We start from the raw sequence: 19,821 nt of genomic DNA, 5'->3' as shown, positions 1-19,821 counted from the left end.
GCTGGCCTCGAACTCACAGAGATCCGCCTGGCTCTGCCTCCCGAGTGCTGGGATTAAAGGCGTGCGCTACCACCGCCCGGCCTATTTTCCATGGTCCTAAAGGCTGGGAAGTCCACAGTCAGGACACAGACACGGTGGATGTTTGCTAATGGTTTTGAGGGCTGATCTTATTGTAACCTTTCATTGCCAGAAACATAATCCTTATGATATCTCTGATTATAAGAGTACTAGTCCCAGAGGCTGGGGTGATGGTTCAGCAGTTAAGAGCACTTACAGCTCTTTCCAGAGGACCCAGATTTGACTCCCAGCACCCACATGGCAGCTTCACAGCTGTTCTAACTCCTGTCCTAAGAGATCAGACTCCCTCTTTTGACCTCCACAGGCACTGCACACTGCACAGATATTCAAGGAAACAAATAAAAATAAAAATAAATAAATAAAGCAAACCACCCATCCAAATAAGATTATAATTAAAGGAAGAAAAAGGGAACTAGGTCCCATGTATGAAGGTTCCACCTTCATGACCAAATTACCTCCCAAAGTTTCTACCTCCAAGGGCCATCATATTAAGGGTTAGGCATTAAAACATGAAGCGCAGAGGGAGAAAATACAAATACAGCTCATAGCCATGTATAAGACCGTCATGGAAAAAAGCATTAACAGTTTTTGTTCCATGTTTATGGGTAAGCTGACTCAACAATCTTCCAAGGACAATGTCCTACAAATTATAAATTTAATACATTTTTTTTAAATATTAAGAGTACTTCACAGCACTCTCTATAAGCCGATTCCAAAATGCATGTGAGTATCAAAACAGATGGACAACTCCAGTTCAATTTTGAAGAACACAGCATGAGATATTTGAGGCTTATTCCAGACATGTATTAATCGAGATATCACTACAGGGGCAAAACAGGAAGTCCCAAGATAATTGACATATAATTGAAGTCACATTATTAATCAATGAATTAGTTAAAGATGGATTTTAATAAATGATGCAGAAAAAAACAGGTTCTCCATATGGAGAAAAGATATTGACTCTTTACCTCATAGACTATAAAAATCAATTTCATGTGAATTAAAGACCTCAATGTGATGGAAAATGAAATGTTTTGAAGTAAATGTAACACTATCTTTATTATTTAGGCATACGGGTAAAATATTTAACAATGTGCAGAAATATTGTATTATAAAATTTTAGATGTTAATAGTGCCTAAGTGCTTTTGGGAGGCAGCAGAACTTTGGGAGGCAGGACCTTAACGGAGGTCATCAGAAGAGGTGCCTTTGAAGGAACTGTGGGATTCTGAGCTCTCTCTCTTCCTTTGTGCTGATTAAAATGTGACCCAAACTGTAGATAATCATGTTCTCTCTATTTCTCTTTAAATTATTTAGATACATTCAATACTTTATTTGTATATTTCATAATGATATTACATTATGAAATGGTATGAAAACAATACTTTTAACCTTTATTAAATTGATTTTATATATGACATACCATTAGCTCACTCGCATACATATACTATTTTTGAAATTAAAAAAATCAGAAGAGGAAAATAAACACATTTAATTTACATGTACAATATGTGTATATGATCCATAAATGAAAATACCAGCAAGTTCAGTTACATTAAAATTAAATATAGGGCTGTCGGGATGACTCAGCAAGTAAAGATGTTTGCCCCAGCCCTCATCACCTGAATTCTATCCCTGGAATTCACACAGTAGGAGGAGAGAACCAACTTCCAGAGTTGTCTTCTGACTGCCATGTGTGCGTGCAGAGAGAGAGAGAGAGAGAGAGAGAGAGAGAGAGAGAGAGAGAGACGTGCACATAAACGTGAGCACATAATAAATACAATGTAATTGTAAACATTTGCGTTAAAATGCACTAGGGTTGGGTCACATAGCTGGGTCATATGACAAATGCTTACAATGCATGCAGGTGGGTTTAATCCTCAACACCTCCCAAAGACGCTCCTGATATGGATATATAGTTTTATTCATAATATTTAAATTTCATTACCATTTGTTTTCCAGCTCTGCTGTGGTCTCTATTTGCATATTAAATATTTGCTATTCACTGCAGGGCATTGAGGCACACTTTTTAATCCCAGCACTTGGGACAGATGTAGGCATATCTCTTGAGTTTCAGGCCAGGCTGACCAACATAGCAAGTTTCAAGACAGCCAGGGCTACAGCATGATCTTGTCTCACCCCCCTACCCCATATTTATATTTATTGTTGCTAACAATAACAATAAATTTAAATATGTATATATGTATATATGCTATTTGTTTATTTGTAGCTCCCCACCCACACCTTCCTTTTCTAAACTACCTAGAGAGAAGGCTAGCTCATCACCATGGAGCCACTTGAACCTGAGTTCCTTCTGCTTCCTTTTGACCATTACCTTACATCACAGCACAGCTTTGCTCGCCGGTCTTCTGCAGTATTTTGGCACAATGCCTTGATATGTAATCCAAGGAACCTTTATGATCTAGGCACCAAGAGCTAGTCACTGATTCCAAAGCTCAGGTTCTTATGTGCCAGGTCTACTGGTAGCTCTTTGAAGCACTAACAATCTGTGCTTTTTAACCATATGAACAAAATTGCCAGTTATCTCTAGACTATGTTCTTCTTCTGGACATTAGATAACTGGAAACTAGGTGAGGCTGAAAGAAAATCACACATACAGGCCACTTTCTCACAGCAGAAGTTTATTTTTGCTAGCACCTGTTAGGGTCCCCGGGAGAAGTTTCACAAAAGACCACCATCCACATAAGCAATCAACAAGAGTGTTTATTATACCAGTATGCTGGGGCCTGCCATCCCACACAAAGGCAAGATGGCGAAGACCCTGGGAGAGATGTTTGAGCTCCTTTTAAGCATAGCCCCTGGGAGAGATGTTTGAGCTCCTTTTAAACATAGTCAAGGGGAGGTCCTAAGGTAGTTAGGTTATTTTTTTTTACAATTGGCTTAAGCATGTGGCAATCATATCAGTACGTTCTAATTGGCCAGGACTTGTTAGAGGCTGGTCAGGGTACAGTTTTCCATTTTGGGGGCAGGCTTGGACAAGTCCCAGGCTCTGTCCTTGAGCTGCTGTGAGGGCTGGCTGGCCCAGCACACACATACTGACTGTGGAGGCTGGCTGGCCTAGCATGTACTGACTGTGGGGGCTGGCTCAGTGGCCCAGGCTTGGTGTATCCTATCTCCCTTGTCCCTGTTGTCAGGGGCACCAGTGATTAATTGCCCTTTGCTTGTGGCTCTTCCTCAGAAACTGCCTGCTCGGTTCCATAAAGCAGGGTCTGAGGCTTAGTTCTCTGAGAGAAGACTGAGCAGCCTGTTATGGTGTCTGCTCGAGTACTCTCAACACCATTAGTTTGCTAAACTTATAAGAAGTTCAAGATAAATGTGCTGGCTAACTTTCTGTCAACTTGACACAGGTTAGAGTCATCTGAGAGGTTGGAACCCCAATTGAGAAAATGCCTTCATAAGACTGGACTGTAGACAAGCCTATAGATCATTTTCTTAATTAGTAATTGATAGAGGAGGGCTCAGCCCATTGTGGGTGGGGCTATTCCTGGGCTGGTGGTCCTAGGTTCTATAAGAAAGCAGCTGAGCAAGCCATGGGGAGCAAGCCAGTAAGCAGCGCCCCTCCATGGCCTCTGCATCAGCTCCTGCCTCCAGGTTCCTGCCCTGCTTGAGTTCCTGCCCTCACTGCTTTTGATGATGAACTGTTATATGGAACTGTGAGCGAAATAAACCCTTTCCTCCCCAAGTTGCTTTTGGTCATAGTGTTTTACTGCAGCAACAGTAACCCTAACTTAGACAATAAATTTATGAAAAGTCTAAATTATATAATATGTTTAACCAAGTGTCTCAATTTTAATCTCAAGTCAGAATTTTATTTAAATCAAGCTAAAAGTACAATTTCTAGAAATTGCTTTTGAAATCCAACTATAATGACTTGTAAGTAATGTTTTCTGCTTTGTACATCATTTACAAAAATCCAAACAGTGGCTCAAAGTGCTTAAAGATAAATTTAAAATGATTTTAAAACATTTTTTAATTTAAATTTTTATTTTATGTGTATGGGGTTTTTGCTTGTATGTATGTGTGTGTACCATGTGTATATAGTACCTGAGGAGACAAGAAGAGGGTGTCAGATCTCCTGGAACTAGAGTTAAAGATTGTTGGTGCTGGGAGTCAAACTTGGGGAAGAACAGCCAGTTCTCTGAATAACTGTACCATCTCCACACTCTAAAATTATGTTTTAAAAGAACTACAAAAGAAATCTTCTGTTACTGTTTGAACTCAACCTCTTGGGTGGGAGCAGAGGCTTACTTTGTGAACACTGGCATACTTCAATTTGGTTTCCATAGGAATACTGACAAATTTTCAAGTCAGTTAGGTGGAAATGAATTGTTCCACTGATACTGTCTTTGATATGTTCTGTATGAAATTCAGCCCCATTAGAAATAATTACAACAATGATGAATGGGTGCTCCCATTGAGGAGTCTGTTGTTTAAATTATTTTCATATCTACTTAGCACTACATTTAAAGGGAATATACAGGCCTCTTGTCATTCTCAGGCAGAGTTGATGATGGACTTTGGACAGTATCAGTAGAGTGATTAATTTGTTAGGGCTAGAGGGGGAACATTTAACTAGTATGATAGCCTCAGGAAGACACTAAGACTTTGGACCCTCTTAAACACCACAAAGCACAATGCTGCAAGTTCCCAGAGATGGATGATGGTTAATCTAGGAATCAAGTTAGACACTGCCATAACCTGAACAGTGAGAAAGGTGTGTCCCCTTATATAACCACACGATAGGGTGATATTGGACAATGGAGTCATAGAGCAAGCCAAGAAAACAAAATGAAAGCCCAACTCAGCCACTTCAAAAACACAGGAAAGTCCTTCTCAGCAAAGGTTATCCCCAAGCAAACCACACCAAACCAAAACCATCAATACTGTGAAATCTCTTCTCCCTTTGAGAACGAAATCCATCTCAAGCACTGACTAAAAATATATGTTAATATCTTTAAAGGACTTGATGCACAGTTTTGTATGTAAAGGTTTAGGTTTATAAAGGAAGAGAGAAAATATGAACACATATGCATTGACATATGTGTGTCTATACAAACATATTCAGTCTGTATGTACATCTATGAATTATAAATTATGAGACTACTTTATGCTAGCATGTGAAATTAACTGCTAACATTTAGGTAACCGCCTACTATGTACAGATCACTTAACACTGTTTCCCTGCAATGTTCTCTATATCTGTAACCTCAGTTTTCATTTCTGTCCACTGAAGCTCTAAGGCTGCCATGTTTTCCTGCCAGAACCCACTGCCTGCTCAGGTGCGCAGAAAATGCTGTTACTGTTACCCTAGGCTGTGAGAGAGGTGTTGGTCTCTCCTTTGCATCTCTTTCTGGAGTCTTGAACAAGTTCTTCCAGAATCCCACATAGCATGACTGGGTCTATTTCATGGCTATAGAATGTCACAGAAGATTTAGGAATTAAAGGAAGCAGAACATGACAATTACTACCTGCCCAGGCCTAGACACACCCAGAGATCCCAATGATCTCATTCCTGGCCATTAGCTGGCTGCCCAGGGCTGGCTCCTGTGGTAACACTCCAAAACGTCTATGCCCTTGGCTCAGGGCTGTTGACAGTGGCAGCAGACACAGGAACACATTTTCCTCGCGCCTATTGTAAGAGCTGCGGGTTTACATTCTCAGAATGACCAATAAGAGGATTTAAATGCTTTACAGGCAAGAGTCACAAATAGCCTTCACAAATTCCCTCTTTTTCAAGAGGTCTCTTTTTTCTATTTTAAACTATGAGTAGGCGTGTGTGTGTGTGTGTGTGTGTGTGTGTGTGTGTGTGTGTGTGTGTGTGTGTGTACATGTGAGTGTAGGTGCCCTTGGCAGTCAAGAGGCATCAGATCCCCCTAATTGGAGATACAGGCAGTTGTGAGTCATTTGATGTGGGTGCTAGACTCAAACTCCGGTATTCTGGAGGAACAGCAAGTGCTCTCTCTTGGTTAGGTTTTGTTTTTGTTGTTTGTCAACTTGACACAAGTTAGTTATTTAGGAAGAGGAACCACCCCATCAGATTACCTGTAGGCAAGTTTGTGGGGGGCATTTCCTTGATTGTGGATTGATGTGGGAGGGCCCATCCTAGGGCCATCCCTTGGCAAGTGGTCCTTGATTGTATATGAAAGCAGGCTGACCAAAACAACAACAATAGCATCAACAAAAAAAACAAAAAAAGAAACAACAACAGCAAAACAATCCTTCCACACAATAACCACTTTCTTTAGAAAAGGGGATTTAAATATTGTTGTCATTTTTATTGTCTTAGTTAGGGTTTCTTTTGTTATGAAGAGACGCCATGATCACAGAAACTTTTATAAAGGAAAACATTTGATTGTGGTGGTTCACTTACAGTTCAGAGGGTTAGTCCATTATCATCATGGTGGGGAAGCAAGGCCGCATGCAGGAAGACATGGTGCTGGAGAAGGAGCTGAGAGTCCTACATCTTGATATGCAGGCAACAGGAAGTGGTCTAAGTGTCACACTGAGTGAAGCTTGCACAAAGGAGACCTTTAAGCCCACCCCCACCGTGACATACTTCTTCTGACAAGGTCACACCTACTCAAACAAAGTCATACCTCCTAATAGTGCCACTCCCTTTGGGGGCCATTTCCTTTCGAACCAACATAATTATGGTTCCTTTGAATACTCTTGCTTCTCCTCAGGGTCTTTTTTTTTTCTTCTTTACTTTCACTTGAATCTCTTGAATCTAGCACCCATGTAAATATACTTCCAACATTGTATGGTTTGTAAGTTTACCCAGAAATGAAAACCACTGTTGACGTATCACAAAGGTGTGAGTGAGGGTTTTGATGCCAACAAATGGTCCTGTTGCCTGCAGAGTCTCTGCAGAAAAGTCAGGAACTCTAGAGAAAGCAGTGAAGGCATTGCTCACAACACTGGGGTTTCTGTCACATGTGACAAGTTCACAAGTTGATTTGGAACACTGGGAATTTGTTCTCTTCTGCGAGTTGTCCCCCATCTCCCACCCTGCTTTTTGTTCTCTTTTGTAAAGCCAATTAACTAGATTCAGGAAGGATCCTTAAGTTATATAAAAGTTTGTTTAATGAAATAGAAAGGAAGAAAGAAAGAGAGAGAGAGAGAGAGAGAAAGGGAGGGGGAGGGAGGCAGGAAGGGAGGATGGGAGGAAGGAAGGAAGGAGGCAAACAAGCAAGCCCAGAAAGCCAGTAAGTTGTGTTCCTTCATGGCTTCTGCCTCAGTTCCTGCCTCCAGGTTCCTGCCTTGAGTTCACGTCCTGACTGCCCTTCATGACAGACTACAACTGTAAGCTGAAATACCCTTCTCTTCGAAAGCAGCTTTTGGCCATAATGCGGGACACCAGTAGAAAGCAAACTCATGCACACTCTCAACCACTGAGTAATCTCTCCAGTTCCTTGTGAACTCCCTCTTGCCTATTTCTCCAGCCCCATCGCTTTGCTTTGCCCTCGCTCATACCCTGTGGTTCATTCTAAACATTCAACGTTAATATAAATCCCTGATCACAGATTCTCTCTCTTGCCTCTTCCCTGACGTCTAGATCAGGAATGTCTCTATATGGCCATACCTTATCATCTTTCAAGATACACTCTGTTGCTACTTCCCCTCAGAAACCTATCTTTACCCGTCCCCATGCCTGGGTCAGGAATATCTTCTTAATCTGGGGCGCATTGTAGTTATCTCTGATACTCATTTTATCAAACCGTACCACAATTGGTTTCCTCTTCTGTGAGTTTGGGAGCTCCTAAAGGTAGACTCATGTTGACCTCTGTATTGCCATACTCATTTTATCAAACCGTACCACAATTGGTTTCCTCTTCTGTGAGTTTGGGAGCTCCTAAAGGTAGACTCATGTTGACCGCTGTATTACCATGAACCTGCTCCAAGATTATCATTAAAAGTTTAATGACTATTATTTCAATGTTTCCTTTCAGTCCTCTTAACAGCCCTGGAAAACCAGTGCTATTTCCAATAGCTCTGGTGGAAAGCAGCTAATCTATATAATTGAAATATGGTTAAAACAGCCATGACAATTATGATTCCGTGATGGAAATCAGAGCTTATAAATCATAACAGCATAGAAGAAATAGAATGAACAAAAGGAGAGAGGAAAGGAGCAAGCAGGTGGGAGGTACAGGATGCCGATTTCTTCTGTGTACAGCCAAGCCTGTGTGGTTAGGTTTCAAGCTGATAAATCAAGTCATAAACATATAGGTACACTGTAAGATACAGAAGCAAACAGAAGAATATAGAAAAATTGTGGAGTTAATTAAACTCAGGTTTTAGATGGCAGAATATGAAAAATGATAATGGAGGTACAATTTTAATGTAACCCCCTACCAAAGTTCATGCATTAGGAGGCAGTCCCCACTGCAAAGGATTGGGAAGCAGGGCCTAAGGAGGGATGTTTGGTCACAATAGGGTACTTGTGGCTGAATTAATACCACTATCCCAAGAGTAAGTTGTGTGGCTTTGTTAGAAAAATAGGTTCAAAGGCTAAGAGAACATGGAAGAGGGGACAGCATGTACACATGGGGATTTGTGAGCAAGAAACATACACAGGACTGTAGATGGAAAATTACTGTGAGAACACCATCAGGAGGAAGCAGAATTCTGACTCAGCCAACCTCCCAGGATCCTGGCTGAAGACAGGACAGGGTGATGAACATCGCTAGCGAACAGGACGAGCGGAGTGCAGGGAACACAGACTCCGGCTCGAGCCTCAAAGACATCTGTGAAGAGCAGAACCCAACAACTGATTGAAACACAGTGTGTAAGACGGAACGACAGACAGGTTCAAAGGACACGTGAACCAAGAGGAACTGGTCTGTGGGTGTAGCTGGGTGGTGGGGCTTGACTAGTGTGTGATAAGGATTCCACCCCCATCACCATAAGCAAGCAAGAAGAAACACTGAGGTTTTTTTTTTTTTTTTTTTTTGGTTTTTCGAGACAGGGTTTCTCTGTGTAGCTTTGCGCCTTTCCTGGAACTCACTTGGTAGCCCAGGCTGGCCTCGAACTCACAGAGATGCGCCTGGCTCTGCCTCCCGAGTGCTGGGATTAAAGGCGTGCGCCACCACCGCTATTCGTGCGTATGCATGTGCACATGAATGCAGGCCCCAGTAGAGTTCAGAGGCATCAGACCTCCTGGGAGCTGCTGGGGTTGCAGGTGGTGGTGAGCCACCTGGCCTAGGTGCTAGGAACTGAACTTGGGTCCTTTGCAAGAGCAGTAAGTGCTCAGATCTCCTGAGCAATCTCTCCCCCAATGTTCTTAAGAAGAAACTGCTAGCTAACTTCTGGGCACATTTTCTATACTACTATGATTATGTTATCATCATGGTTGCCTCTCTCTCTCTCTCTCTCTCTCTCTCTCTCTCTCTGGTTCAGAAATAAAGTTTGAAAATGCTGCTTTTTAATAATAAGTATGGCAGAAGAAAAGTAATATACACAAATAATAGAATTACAGTTATGTGAACAGTCATGGGTAAAGGAAATTTGAGATTAAAATATGGCCAAGCATGGTGGCACACATCTATTATCCCAGCACTTTGGAAGTAGAGACAGAAACATCAGGAGTTCAGGGCCAACCTGAGCTACAAGAGACTCTGCCTCAAAAATATAAAAATAATTTTTAAAAAATTAGAAGAATATATACATATTTATGAAATATCCTTTAAGTCAGGAAAACAGATGGTAGCGGTGACTCAGTTTCCACCTTTTCCCTATGAGATGGTTCTGAAATGCCTGGCAGGCATGTAGGGTTGGGGAGATAAATACACCCCAAATAAAAGGAAAGGGATTCTTGTAGCGACATTACAAATGTTTATAATAACAGTATTATTCCACTGTGCTAGCAGGAAGTGTTAAAGAATAAACAAACACATTCTACATGTATGAAGATAATCAAGATACCATGAACCCATGTGCTAAGTAAAAACAAAATGGCTTCATAACGTTCGATGATTTAAACAGCTTGTAGATCGAAATGAATAATTAGTTAAATTAAATTAAAAGGGGTCCGAGAGGAGACCAAGTAAAGAACGTAGCGAAGGACGCATCAGTGTAGAAGTGTATGTGGAACCTTGGTTTGATAGGGAATAGTCCATGCAAATGAGTTGTTTGCATTTTACTTTGGAACCAATGAGAGACCACAGATGATGACAATTTTCTTTAGGGTTTCAGACATCTGTTATGATCCAGTAAAGGATTTCCCACATAGTGCTCCTCACAACGAAGGACAGTTGGCTACCATCAGCTCCACTGTCCACAGACAGGAGTCCCATTATTGGTGTTTACGAATACGCCTTCCCGCTTGAGTTCTCAGGCTCGCTATTTCTTGAGCATGGAATACAACTTGGCTCTATCTTTCATCTTCGTGTCGCAGATGAAATAAAACCTCCCCTTTCTTCCTCTTCCCCCTCTCTACCCTCTTTCTTTAGGGGTCTCCCTGTTTTAAGCACTCAAAGTTGTGGTTAAATATTGTGTTTGGTAGTTGTTTAGAATCCATTTGCTCTTTCAAACTCCAACTAACATTTATTTCATCTTCCCCTGAAGAAATCCGTGGCCTTCGGAGTTTGCTGATGCCGGGGTGCGCGTTTATCTCCAGGGCCTGCCTGTATTGTCGATGGGTTCCAGTTAAGTGCTTAACAATGTCAGGCCCCTAAAGAAGTTATTGGTATTCTCTTCATTTTCTCAACTCTGACAAAACTTTGAGAAACACTCATCACCGATACCGCAGACTAGAAAATTAAGGCTAGTGTCTGATGGCCCTGGTGGCACTGCCCGGGGCCAGGGAGCCAGCCCTGTCCCTTGCCCGTGGACTCAGGCTCAGTCCAGTGCAGAATGAACCTGGTGTCTGCAGCGGAAAGGCATCTCCGGGCGGGCGGGCGGCTATCCCAGCGCGGCGGGCGTGGGCAGTGCTGTGCCACCCATAAGACACCCTCTCGGGGCGTGGGGACACTCTGCCCAGCAGCCCAGGGAGAGAGAGCTCCGGGCTCGCGTGGCCGAAGGGCGAGCGCGCGCGGGGAGGGGTCGGGGGAGAGGCTCCGCCCATTGCAGCACCACTCGGCGCCGCTCTAGGACGCCGGAGGGTCTCCGCTCTCCGCTCTCGCTGGTCAGGGCTGGGCCGCCGCTCCGTGGGCGGGGCCTGGCCTGGGTCTGCGCAGAGCTTCGGGCTGGGGCTGTCGTAGTCCTGGGACCTGATCTGGTGGAGCCCAAAGTCCACTCTAGATGCGATCTTGTCCCTGTTACTGGCTACCCCTGCTAAGTGTCGACTTCTAAAAATCTCAGAGAACTGGAGCAATTGTTTCCCTAAAAGTCGGCTTTTTGCTGCCTAGGGGAAAAAATATGCACTGCCTCTTATTATTTTCAACTGATTTCTTGTGTGATTTAATTTTGGCTCAGATTCTTGCTGTAGGCGCCTTCACATGGTGAGAGATCTGAAAACAGCCCCTAACCGCAGCTTCCTAACCTGTGGGCAGAGTGTGGGATGAGGGCTTCCTTTTTTCCTCTATAGAGAACCAACAGGCTTTGAGGGAGGTAAACATTAGCTCTATCGCCTGCCCGATAGTGTACTCGGTTAATTCGTAGCTTTATAATTGCATTGCTACCAAAAAAGACCAGGGGTGGGAGGGCTGGAATTACAAACATTAAAGATTGCATTCTTAGGGGCTGACAGTGTTATTGGACCTCAGGGGTCACCACCTGTGACCCAAGTGTGGTCCAGTCACCGGCCTCAATATGCCAAATTAAAAGTGGAAAGCAGAAAAAAAGAGATTTATTGAATGTGGCCATGTTGGGAAGAGACAAAGAAATCCAGTAAACTCACCGGAGTCCATCTCTGGGATCCTGAAGTGAGATCAAAGTTTAGATAGCCAAGGATATGCACATCTAAGCTACACGAGTCACGTGACTTCCAGTAGTCTCCTTGATCCATCAGTCCTTGGGCTCCAGTCTTATCCTGTAAGGTAGAGGGACAAGTTGTTAGAACTATGTAAAATCTCTGGATTTCCCCTCTTGCTGGTGCCTTTCCCTTCTTCCAGCATGAGATTCCTAGGGAACATCGTGTGTGTGTGTGTGTGTGTGTGTGTGTGTGTGTGTGTGTGTGTGTGTGTGTGTGGTCCATTGCCTCAACAGTCTGATAGATTGAAAGACATAATTAGCTCTTTAGAACATTGTCAGGGTTTCTATTGCTGTGAAGAGACACCATAACCGTGGCAACTCTTATAAAGGAAAGAATTTAACTCGGGCTAGCTTACAGTTCAGTGGTTTAGTCCGTTATCAACATGGCAAGAATAATGGCTACATGCAGGCAGACATGGTGCTGGAGAAGGAGCTGAGAGTTCTACATCCAGATCCAGAGGCAGCAGGAAGAGAGAGACACTGGGCCTGGCTTGAGCATTTGAAACCTCAACCCCCACCCCCCAGTGACACACTTCCTCCAACAAGGTCACATCTCCTATTACAGCCACTCCCTATGAACCAATGGGGACCATTTTCATTCAAACCACCACAGACATCTTCATTTCTGCTGGCCCCTTACGGAACTCTAAACACGTAATTGATCCCATTAGAAACTGGAGTTAACTCTATATTAATAAATGGAAATGGCAAGGGAAAAATGACAGGTATGTGTATTTCTACATGGACTACCATCAACTAAAAAAGAAACTTTAGTGTCTAGGCTTATTGAGGTGACATGCAATAATTCTTAAATGTTCTGCAATGGGAAGTTTCTGCATTATGAAGGCAATTTAGAGGATTATATCAAGATAGTAAAGCATGACTCCTTCAAAAGCTCATTCTTTGTTCAAAAGCCTATTGTCAGCTTCCTAGGTCTTTAATAAGAAGCCTCATTTCACTCATAAATACCAACACTAAAATTAAATACTTCCTTGTGTTTGGGTAGATATAGGTAGAAGCAATCTTGTACGAGTTAGCAAAGAGCCAGGCTGATTTAAATAAACAAAAAAGAAACAATAATGAAGTTGATGTTCCTGACTAGTTGGTAACCCCAAGGAATTCAGTTTCAATTGGAAAATCTTAGAGCTATCTCAGAATACTTATTAATGAGCTTATTATATGATCTGTTTTAAGAATCTGTCTTGGTGTTCTTTTATTCTTAGTGGCTTCCTCTAATAACTTTCTCATTTTATGGCTGTGTGCATAATGATGTTCTTTAATATATCCAAGAGACGTTTTGATGTTGGAATACGCGACGATTCGAGTTTCACTCCAGCAGCTTGAAAGAGGGATAATGAGGTGTTCTCCTTTTCACATTTATGCTTCCCTTCCAGGCCTATAATTTCATTTAAAAGTTGATATTGTTCTTTCAGATTTTCTGTTCAATCGTGAAATGCAAAGCAGTGATTGTTCCCCTAAGAACAACTTTTAAGTTTCCGGAGAACTAAGATAAAGGCTGTGCAGCAAATTCTCCAAGTATCACTTGGGAGCATTTCAACACAGCGCACTTGAAAGCCAGGTGACAGGAGGGGATTCTGAATTATAATTTGTCGATGAGAATCTATAATGGGACACCAAGTTGGTAATGATTTAGTGGGTAGCAAATAGAATTACAGGACACATGTGAAGAGGTGGGTGCCTGAAGACAGTGCCAGCAGCAGTGGCTCAGCTTTGGAGGGAAAATTGCCTGGAATACAAAGACGGAGGGTGTGAAGGATGAGAAGCTGGAAAAGAATAAAATACCCAAAATGAGAATAACAGAAAACAGTTTGGGTCATTTATGAAAAGGCAGGTGCCGTAATAAGCATTCTGTTTAAGGTCTCCCGTTTATTCTTCCCAGCAGCTATGAGGTCGGTACTGTCAAGACCTTCATTTTGAAAGTGTGAAAATTAAAGCAAGATATTTCTCCAACTGGGAAATGATTCTCAAACTTAGCTTTGTCTGACATGTAGCGTTTTTAGTATCAGTCATCTTATTTTCTACTTGGAAATATTGTTATTTTAGCTGCATGGTGATACACAACATAATTCTTGTACCTAGAAGGGCAAGGTAAGAGTATCATGAGTCTGAAGCCAATTTGGCGCAGATAGAAATGCCCTACTGTGCTGTTAATTTCTATTGGTGTTTGGTTTTTCTTATTCAGAATCGCTCTTATTCCTCTGAATCATAGAGGAATCGATTCCTAATTGTCAAAGAGACTTAGGGAATGGGGAAGTATCATGGCTCTTGTATTAGACCATCCTGTTTCAAATAGCAATGCCTATACTAACAAAGCTGTGAAACTGTAAATTACGTTTGAACTCTCTCCGCCTCTTCTTAAAATCATATCTATAAATGGGGTAATGTAAGTGTCTATCTCACAGGGTTTTTTATAAGGCTTAAATGAGACTGTGTTTTGCGTGTGTGTGTATTAGAGGAACAGAATTAGTAGAATGAGAATATACATTACAAAGGTGATATATTAGGTTGGAGTTTACAGTACCAGCTGGATAGTCCAGCAATGACTGTCTGTGTACTGGAGAGGTTGAAAAATCCAGTAGCTGTTGGATGTGTGAGGCTGGATGCCTCAGCAGTTTCAATCTGGTGCTGAAGGCCTGGAGGATTCCTGGAGAACCGCTGGTTTTCAGTTCATGTTGGAAGGCTAAGAAGCCGAGTTCTAACATCAGAAAGCACCTGAGCACGGGAAGTAATGGTACATATACACACACCGCCATGAAGCAGAGGTCAGTGGACACATGTAGCAATGTCTTCCTCTAAGACCTCCTCATATTTGGGCTGCTTCTGAGAGTTCCTCTCTGGGAGAGTATCTTCAGCTAATAATCCTCTTCTTGGACCTACCAGGGGTGTGTATGTCTCTTAGTTGGTTCCAGATCCAATCAAGTTGACAACCACGATTAACTATCACTTTGAGTCAAAACACTTGGTATATATCTGAGCAGAGTGAGGGGTTCATAGGCATTTAGTATTTTTATTAGGACACAATCGTGCATATGGTAGCATCAAAAGGCTGTACCAGGGATGGTGCTGCACGCTCGTCATCCCTGCTCTGGAGAGACTGAGACACGATGGTGTGAGCTTTAGTTTAGCTAAGAACACCCAGTTTCAACACCAGACAACGGAGAAGCAGAGCCCCTGCTGCCATTTACTGTAGGACCAGGAAGCGAAGCACCAACCCATAGTCCCCTTTAGGCCTCATGAGTACATTGTTACTGATGTGACCAAAATTTAGCAGGAGCAACAGAGGAAAGATTTTTTGGCTCAGCCAAACAGACTTGTGTACATCCATCATGACAGCCAAGAGGTAGAGCAATCCAGTCCACGATGGTGTGGCATCCGTTGTACACATGGCCCAGGCCAGAGTGCATAGGGTACAGGCTGTAACCTTCAAAGGTCCCCACACCTACTGACCTGCTGCACCTACAGCCAGGTCCTACCTCCTAAAAGTTCCACAGCCTCACAAGGCAGTCCCAACCCTTCCCTGACAAAGTTCCAAAACATGAGCCTAGGGGCAAAATTCACATTCTGATTATCACACTGCTCCAGGGCTGGGAGAGAGGAAATGAAATCAAAGACTACAGTTGATTGTACTCTTCTGTTGCTGCTACAAAACACCAGGACCAAGGTAACTTAGAGAAAGGAGGATTTATTTTGGTTTATGGTTCCAGAGAGCGAATCCATAATGGTGGTGAAGGCATTGGAGCAGGCTGCCAGAGCAGGAAGCTGAGAGATCACATCTTCAATCACCAACACAAAGCAGAGAGAGAGAGAGAGAGAGAGAGAGAGAGAGAGAGAGAGAGAGAGAGAGAGACAGAGAGAGAGAGAGACAGAGAGAGACAGAGACAGAGACAGAGAGAGACAGAGAGACAGAGAGACAGAGAGAGAGAGAGAAAGAAAGACAGAGAGAGAGAGAGAGAGAGAGAGAGAGAGAGAGAGAGAGAGAGAGAGAGAGAGAGAACCTGAAGTGGGGCAAGCCATAAAGTGCATTGCCCCCCAAGGGTGTACTTCCTCCAGCAAAGGCCGAGCCACCTCCAGGAATCGCACCAACAACAGGGTCCCAGGTGCTCAAATACTTGATCCTATGGGTGACATTTCACATTCAAACCACCACAGCGGCTAAACCCAAGCCACAACCACTACCGAAATGTCTGTGTGTTTTTAAAGTCGCTAGTGATGGACTAAGTGGGTACTGAAGATGTCTTTCTAAATTTAGACATTGATAACTATCATTGCATAGCAAATGTTTGAGGACATCCTGCCAGGAAAATGACCTATAAAGAACGCCTGAGTTTTTCCTTATCAATCAAAGCTTGCTTTTTCCAGCTTTTGGAAGTAATAATGACAGTCATTATCATGGCATTGTGGTTTAACCAGTAGATGAACAAACATCCCGTAAGCAAACAGAGACATGTGGATGTGATTAGGTAATTTATTTTTTTTGAAGGATTAAAACAGAAAGGATTTATTTTAAAATAATAATTATTATTAATAATTACACCTATGTGCCTGTGAGTGGGTTTGTGTGTGTGAGTTCCAGTGCCCTCTGAGGCCAGAGCTTGCAGAAGTTCAAATTACAAGTGGTTGCTTGTGAGCCACAGGACATGGGTGCTGGGGACTGAATTCTGGAAGAGCCAGTAAGTGCTCATAGAGGCGGATCCAGCTCTCTAGTTCCGGGAAGGGTTTCTCCTCCTCCTCCTCCTCCTTCTTTTTTTTTTTTTTTTTTTTTTGTTTTTTGTTTTTTGTTTTTGTTTTTTCGAGACAGGGTTTCTCTGTGTAGTTTTAGTGCCTGTCCTGGATCTCACTCTGTAGACCAGGCTGGCCTTGAACTCACAGAGGTCTGCCTGGCACTGCCTCCCGAGTGCTGGGATTAAAGGCATGTGCCACCTCCCAGCTCAGGAAGGGTTTCTTTAAATTGACTCTTTGTACCTCTTTTGGATTCAGTCACCACTACCACCACCAACTCCAAACAAACACAAAGACTGGGATTAAAATGAACAGTTAATGTTAGGGTTGTGGAAGCAGCTCTTCCAAGGGTCCCTGGCTAGTTTGTGATAGGCCCTGAGTTCCATCTCCATTACTGCAAAACAAAATGAGACTCTGACATCGCTTGAATTCTCTTACTATTCTCAGCTCTTCCTGTGCATCAGTGAACTTAGCAAGACCCCCTTGAAGTCATTTGCATTGTTCTCCTCATTCCATAGACAAGCAACTGAAGTGTGCAGGCTCTGTAACCCGATTAAGAGCATTTAAACAGCCGGGCTGCAGTTGAACCTGAGGGGCCTGGCTGCTGAGCCAAGGGTTTGGCTCTTAAACCCTCCCTACTAGAGCAGTCTGTCTCAGGCACGCACCCACTTTATGTAATTTACCATGCAATTTTGACACATAAACTCTGTGAAATTCAAGTAGAAACCCCATGAAAACCTGCTACAGGCATCTTTGCTGTATTTAACGCCTAAGTACTACAAAAACATAGGCAGTCTTTTATGAAAAGCAATTGCAGACAGGCTCCGTGTTTTGAAATAGAAAATAGCATCCAGTCCATCCCATATGATCTAATCCCTCTTGGTCATTCATAAGCAGCAGTCCTTCCATAACTGCTTGGTAGTGATCTGCACCTCGTTTCCTGAGAAGTGCTTCCTCCCCCTTCCACTATGTGATCTCACCAAAAGCTGCTCTTGCAAGATTCAGATGTACTGTGCATACTCTGTGGGTCGCTAAGTCCCTCTCTCGGATTTTTTTCAAATTAGAATTGATAAGATAGCAACAGCAGTGGATGGTAAAAGTGGAATACTTTCTGTGTCAGAGAGAAGAATTGATCAGATAGAGAATTCAATGCAGTCTCTTTATGGTTATGTGAGGTGAAATGGAGAGAGAATGAGAAAAATTAAACACAGGGATGAGCATAAAGGGGAAAGGAGATGAGTGAATCCTGGCTGCAGCCTAGGCCCTGGTACAGCTACTCCAGCTTCTCCAATGACCTCCTTCCAGTGCCATGATTATTCAAGAGTTCTTTCCACTGTCCAGCAGTTTTCAACTCTTTCCCTTGCTTATCTAAGGATGTTGGAGATGGGTTTCTGACTCTTGCCACCAGAGAATTCTCTACAGACACCTCTAAAATGTGTCACATTCCAAGTATCTGTTATATGTGTTTTAGAAATACCATGGCTTCCCGGTGAGAAATCACTCTGCACACTAGAGTTGAAGGAAGGGCTCTTTAATAGTGCTTGTCTGGCTGGGGCTAATGCCCAAGGAAGAGCTGGCCTCAAATAAAAGATTTACTGACTTATACAGAACTTAGAGTTACGTGTTTTATACACTCTTTCATTCTTAAATCTCTTTTGGGTCCCGGGCCCAGGTTACACTTTGAACAATTTGATCAGAGACAGGAGACTCCAAGTCTGGCCTTGTGGGCAGATGGGAGATTTACACAGCAAAGACATTCCCAGAATTATTTCTTAAGTACACCAGTGCTGTTCTTTATGAATACTTGTTACCTAGGTTCATCTTGTCCACCTTGCAAGATTACATGTTTCCTGATAAAAACACAAGGAATTTAATGTTAGACTGGGGCTTAATGGTAGTTGTGACCCTGTGTTGTCCCCTTGAGCTGCCTGTTAGAATCGTGTTCTTTGGGGATGCGCAATTTAATGGCTGGTGAATAAACATTCACATCCTAGCCTTGTAAACTTTGCTTGTCTCTAACAAGTCTACTTATTGTTGGTGTATTTTGGAGGCAGTGCTCCCTTAGCTAAATTAAATCTACTTTGTGTGATTTAATGTCTTCTATGCAAATTTACTAGTAAATACTTTATGACATCAGTTCTATTGCTTTGAGTTTCTTCTACATTACATGTTGTTATATGTTATACTGTAATTAATATTTTATTGTCACAGTATAATGGGCAGAATTGGCCTCCAAGATGCCTTCCCATTGATTGATATATATATATATATATATATATATATATATATATATATATACACACACACACACACACATATACATACACACATGTATATATGTATACACATATATGTATATATATTCATATACATATACTATGAAATTGAGTCTAGAGGAAACAGATAAAGCTACAGATTCAAAGTAAGAGAAGTTTCCTGCCTTGGTTTGGAGAAGATATAACTCATCATGACTTCTATAACTGCAAGGGAATGAATTTTGTTAAGTAAGTCTTGAGAGGGAAAATGAAATTGATCATACAACTCTCTTCAAACTATGCTGGCAGCCTGATGAGGTGGTTCACAATGGTCACCTCAGCACCCATGAAGCGAGGCAGAAGGATCACCAACAAGTTCAAGGCCAGCCTGGGCTACATCATGAGTTCCAGGCTAGTCTGAGGCTAGAGAGTGAGATGGGGGAGGGGATGGAGTAAGATGAGGAGGATGAGGAGAAAACAATTAATTCATAAACAAAACAAACCCCACAAAAATCCCTGTTGGCTCTTCTCACTGCAGTTAGAATGAAATTGGAATAAAACACAGCCCCACTTCCAGAAGCCTTATCTCTTCATGCTGTTTTGATCCATTTGCTGGACTGACTCACTCCACTCTCGTCACACGGGGCATTCTGTGCCTGTGACATTCATCTTTTCCCCCTCAGGGTGTGCGACTGCAATTTCTTTCTCTCTCTCTCTCTCTCTCTCTCTCTCTCTCTCTCTCTCTCTCTCTCTCTCTCTCTTTCTCTCTCTCTCCTTCCTTCCTTCTTTCTTTCTTTCTTTCTTCCTTTCTTTCTG

This window comes from Peromyscus californicus, unplaced genomic scaffold (genome assembly GCF_007827085.1).
Source record: "Peromyscus californicus insignis strain IS unplaced genomic scaffold, ASM782708v3 Scaffold_21__1_contigs__length_65335640, whole genome shotgun sequence".
NCBI classification, from domain to species: Eukaryota; Metazoa; Chordata; class Mammalia; order Rodentia; family Cricetidae; genus Peromyscus; species Peromyscus californicus.
This window is presented reverse-complemented; position numbering follows the sequence as displayed.